We start from the raw sequence: 5690 nt of genomic DNA, 5'->3' as shown, positions 1-5690 counted from the left end.
CAAGCACTGGTGTAGTGTGGACGGAACGATCCGGTTACCATGAATCCACGGACGCCCCAGGAGTATGTTTTAGGAGGGTTCGGCATCGATGACGTAGCACGTCACTTCCGTCTTCATGTCGCCTATCCGACATTTCAGGCGGATTTTGCCGAGTGGCCTAGTCCCTGTGGCGTTGAAGCCGAAGATGGTAGTCGAGGTCGAGGCTAGGCGCTTCGACGGTATCCCCAAGTGTTTGATTAACTTCAGGGGCACGATGCTCAGCGCAGACCCCGGATCAACCTGGATCCGATCCACTTTCGCCGAGCCGACGTATCCTGTGAAGTACAGCGGCCGGTCATGGGACGTGTTCTTGATGAGCATGTCCTCGGGGGTGAAAGTGATGCACGCCTCTTGTAGGGCCTCCCTGGTAGGTCTGGATAATCGGAGGAGGTCGTACATGGTGATTCGCGTGGGGATACTTTTTAGTTGCGCGAGTACGTTGAACCGGTAAGGCTGGCGGCTCGAACTTGGTCCATCTGGATTCAGTTGTGCGAGCACGTTGAACCGGAAAGGCTGGCGGCTTGAGCCTGGTCCGTCTGGATTGGGAGGGGTTGCTACGGCTGGCCTCGCGGGGGGTCCTGCCGGGTTCTCCGCCCTCGCGGGATATTCTTTCGCGAATTCTTTCCCTGCTCTCGTGGCGAAGACGTTGGCATCCTCTTCAGAGTCGGTTAAGGCAGTCATCGCCGCGTCATCTCTATCCAGGATGGCGGAGACAACGTTGCAATGTTTCCTCCTAGCCTCCTTGGAAGGCTGTGCAGTCCACTGCTCGTCATCGAGGAGGTCCGGATGGACCCACATCACCTGCCCTGATGACAGAGTTTGTGGAACCAAACCCTTCTCCCGCTGGTTGTGAGGATCGTCGTTAGTGATCTTCAAAACCGCCTTGGGGATAGGAATTATCCCCGCCGGAGCTTGAACCTCCGGGAGACCCGTCCCAAAGCTCAAAGTGACCATGTTCGCCGTCACCTGCTTTTGGACCTTCTCTTTCTTCAAGACCCCCGCGTCGTAGAGGGCCTGGAGCTTGTCCTTGAGGACGTAGCACTTGGTGGTGTGGTGGCCAAGGAACCTATGATATGCACAGTAACTTGGGTCACCGGTTTTGTCTGCCTCTTCAGGCTTGGTGGCTTCCGGTAACTTAATCCGCCCACTCTTGAGTAGAGTGTCGAAGGTAGCTACCACCTGGTCTTCTTTGAAATCATATTGCCGCTGAGGGCGTGGTTCAAATTGCCTGGGTTTCGGCTTTTGAACGAACTTTGGCGCCGCGGCAGAGTCTACGGCCATAGCCTCTTTTCCCTTCGATCGAGGAGGGTTCTTTGGCGCAGCCGGCTCTGCTGCTCCCTTTTTGGACTGCGGCTCTTCGGCCTCCAGCCTCTTGATCATATTTTCAACTTGCTCGCCTTGGCGAACAAGTTCCTTCCAAGTCCGGGTCTCTACTGCCCCTATTTTGGACAGGATATGGATCGACAGATTGTTGCGGCACATCTCAATCAGCGTCGCCTCGGAAACTTGGTCCCGACAGTGGACTGATCGATTTCGAAATCTCTTCACGAAGTCGTTAACTGACTCCGACTTCCGCTGCTTCTCAGCGAGGAGAGTGGCCATTGACACTTCCGTGTCATCATCGAAGAAGCGGGCGAGGAAAAGCTTTTCAACGTCGGCCCACGCCTTGATAGAGCCGGGCTCCAATTTGCGGAACCATTCAAAGGCCACCCCCTTGAGGGTACCTATGAACAGTCGAGTGAGAATGGCGTCATTCCCGGTAAGGAATCCGGTTTGCGCCATAAAATAATAGATGTGCTGCGAGGGTGACCCCTTGCCATCAAACTGTAACAAGCTGATGGGTTTGAACTTCGCTGGGTATGGGACCGTGTCCCATTCCGTGGGGTAGGGACGTACCACCCCCAGCTTGTTCATATTTTGCTGAAGCTTCAGCGCGTTCAGCTGGTCTTGGAATTCATCGAACCTCTTGTCACGGGTGCTATCCGCAGTGTGCGACGTTCCTATCGATGTCTTGGAGGAATAATCGGAATGTTGATTATCCTCCGCCTCAGACACGGGACGGAGGGGAGGTACCCACTCCCTGTCTCTAGTTTGCCGGGGTAAGGGGCGTTGGGCCCTTTTCTTCTTTTTCTTCTTGTTCAGCAGTTGTTCCATCATCTCTCTTAGAGAGTCGATGGTCGCCTGCTGTTCCTCCAACTTTTGAGCCATTGTCTGCTCGTGGTTGGTATCGGTCATGTGTGCCCTCGCCTGCGCGTCTTGGCTTGAGCGCGAGGTCTGAGATGTGGCAGCGGCCGAATGGTCCTCATCTTCGCCGCAGGAGGGAGGTATTAGGTTGGAATAGTCAAACCCAATACTTACCCCCCGGCGACTACGGGTTCGCTGGAATATGCCTTCCTGCCGGCGTCGAGCGGACCGAGTGTTAGGTCTTAGGGCGGAATCCGAGTCTGGCGAGTCGGAGAGTACTGCCTTCCCTTTATCCGTCATGTTAACCGTGGCGGATGAGAGTTCCAAGTCATCGGCAGCGCGTCTTTTTTGGTGACGGCGCCTTTGACGGGAGGGCCTTGGTCGAGAGGACTGTTGGGACAGTCTCCCAAACACCGAAGGTCTCGCCGTTCCGACGCATTGACAGTCGGCGAGGACCGTGTGGATGAGTCTCTCGCAGTGGCACTGAGGATTCGCCTCATGGATAGTGCGTTTGCGAGTTAAATATTCTCTGAGGTCTTCTACGGGAGGTTGGTGACAACCCCCAGCCTCAGAAGAGTCGCTCTGGTGAGTCGACGAGAGGTTTTTGGGTGCGCCCTCTGGTGCGCGTTGGATGGAATGCTTTGGTGCTGGAGTCGAGCGATCTCGCCTTGACTGGCGAGTCTTCGCGTTTGAGCGAGCTCCAGTACGTGGGCGGGTTTCACCCCTTCGCCTGGAAGAACGGGTTCGCGAGGACTCGCCTACTTCTCTACCTTTACGTTTATCCGTCAAATGGTTATGACGAGGCTCGCCAGCCTTCGAGGATTCGCCTACTCGGGTAGGCTCACTCCTTGGGAGTGAGTTATTCGCATCAGGGATATGACCTGAGAAGCGAAGTCTTCCCGAGCGGGCGGCTCTGCCTTCCTCAGTTGGCGCTCCTGACTTGGAGGGCCTCCCAATGTCGGGCAGTTTGCCTTCTCGCCTAGCGTTCCTCGGGCCCGTATGATGGCTCAGGCCGTTATGAGGAACGGAGGTTTGGACCTCCTGTCTGACGAGTTCCTGCCGCCGCTGTTGGTTAGTTCTCCCAACGGGGAGAACGTCACCGCGAGCTGTGGCAGCGTGGTTTGTGCCGGAGTGAACCGGCGTTCCCTTCGGGGTAGGTGTCTGCGGGGATCGCTTGGCGACCCATTTGGCAGACCCTTGCCCTTTGCGCTCGACCCCCGGCTTGGCGTTGATCGATTGTGAGGGAACGGGTTCTTCCGATGAGACTCGGGTAGAACCCGTAGGTGCAGAGGCTTTGACCGTCTGAGGTCGGCCTCGACGCACGAAGAATAAATCTCAAACTCTCATCTCTCAACAAAAACCCATCGATTAAATGAAGAAATGAATCAAAGAAGCCCATTGGAAAATCAATTTCTAAATTATCCAAAAGTCCAGAATCAAGCCGAGTAGCTGTAGGGTGAATATTTGATTTCCTGAAAAAGGGAGTTTCGTTTGTATTTATAAGAAAGCTTATTACAAACTAACAAATCAAATGTTTACAACAGAAGCAGAGGGAAGGCCCTCTTTGTTTTGTGTGGGGACTTTTAGGTGGCTACAGGATGCTTCGCTCGATGCTCGTGTCGAGTCTGCTTCCCTTGGACCGTTCGATCGAGGTTGCTGGAGAGCTTCAGTTCGCAGTAGAAGCTCAACTCGAGGGAGTTCGGGTCTGCTTAGTTCGCCGGCGATCGGAGCTCGGAACTAAACAGTGATGCTGCAATGCAAATGTTATGCAGAGAGCTTGGTCTCAACTCTTTTCTCTAAGTTTGCGACCTCTCCTCCAGTGTACTGGAAGGGGCTTTTAAATGAAAGAAGGACAGCTTGACTCCTCCTTGAATTGTGGGAGAGACGCCTAGCTGTTCCTCGATACCATGAATGGTCATTCGAGGGATTGTGCTTTATGTCCTGTCACCTAAAATGGGAAGGCCCATCCTTGTATATGAGGCAACGGCTGTCTGCTATCCGAGTGGATTTGACCAGCATTAATGAACTGCATTTATGAGTTCGCGGATCGATGAGGCATCTGTCCGATCGCTCGTACTGTGCGTGACCGCCCGGCGTGCTTTGGGCACGGTGCTTTCTCCTTTCCGGTCAGGAGAGGTGGCGAAGTAGGTGCACAGTACTTGAGTGGGTCTAGCCAACTTGCCGAGCGCCGGCGGATCCAGCTCTTGACTCAGACAGCCGAGGTGAGTCGCATTTATGAATGCTCAGGTTGACTCGACACCTGTCCAGTCCTTCGCGCTGTGCGTACTGCGAGCGGCCGTTTGACGGTCTTGGGGTACTGTGCTCTCTCCCTTGAGAGAGAGGGATGGGAAGGCCCATCTCAGCACGTGGGGTAGCGGATACCCAGCTGTACTGACGGTCTTGGGGCTTGCTGGCGGATTCGACTCTGAACTCGGGCAGGCGAGTTGAGTGAAAGGCGAGCTTTCGTCATCCTGATCGATCTTAACTCGTGCTGGCGAGCTGACCGTTAGGCGAACCTGGAATCGAGTATACTCGACGTCTACGAGGATTAGGCCCGTGCTGGAGAACTGAGCGTGCGAGCTCTTCTCGTAGGCGAATTTCTTGTAAACCCATAGAGGTATTTTTTACCGTCTACAGTTACGAGTTGCTTGTTAAGGTTACGCGTTGATTGTTAACCCGAAACCTAAACAAGTAACGCGTAATCTTAACAACAAACGCGTAACCTTAACAAATAACACGTATAACCTTAACAAGCGACCCGTAACCTTAACAAACAACCCATAATCTTAACAAGCAACTCGTATAATCTTAACAACCAACCCGTAACCTTAACAACAAACATGTAAACTTAACAATAAACGCGTAACCTTCATATTAACGGAATTCGACAGAAGTTTCAAGAACCACCCACTGATATTCCATCATTGCAACTAATTATAAGCCAATTAGCCTAAAATTTAGTTATATTTACATATAATTTCTTGATTATTCCGTCATTAGCAACTGATTATAAGCCAACTAGTCCAAAAAATTAACGATATTTACACATGATTTCTTAATTATTTCACAGCAACCAAAATATTATGTACAACGGATGGCCGTTAGGACTTCTCTGATCCCCCTATCTCATCGGTACAAAATTCAAGGAAAAACAAGAAAATTCAAAAGGAAATCAAATAATTCGTTCCTTCTTGAAGATCGGCAATCAAGTCCTACACAAATCTAGCTCTTTCTCCTCCTTTCCCCCTCCTCTCCTTGTGGCCTCCTCTCCTCAAAATGCGAAATCAAATTTCTCATCTTCAGCCCTAAAAAAATCCTCAAAAGAAACTACAATGAATTTCCTTAGAATAAGTCAAACCCTCATCACTCTCCTCTCCCTTAGATCCAAACCCCCAATCACTCGTCATCATCATCATCATCATCATAAGGTTTTTCACAATTCCTTCTTTACTTCCCGCCACCAGAAC

The sequence above is a fragment of the Asparagus officinalis genome, chromosome 8 (genome assembly GCF_001876935.1).
Source record: "Asparagus officinalis chromosome 8, Aspof.V1, whole genome shotgun sequence".
NCBI classification, from domain to species: Eukaryota; Viridiplantae; Streptophyta; class Magnoliopsida; order Asparagales; family Asparagaceae; genus Asparagus; species Asparagus officinalis.
Note: the sequence above shows the minus strand (reverse complement) of the source record.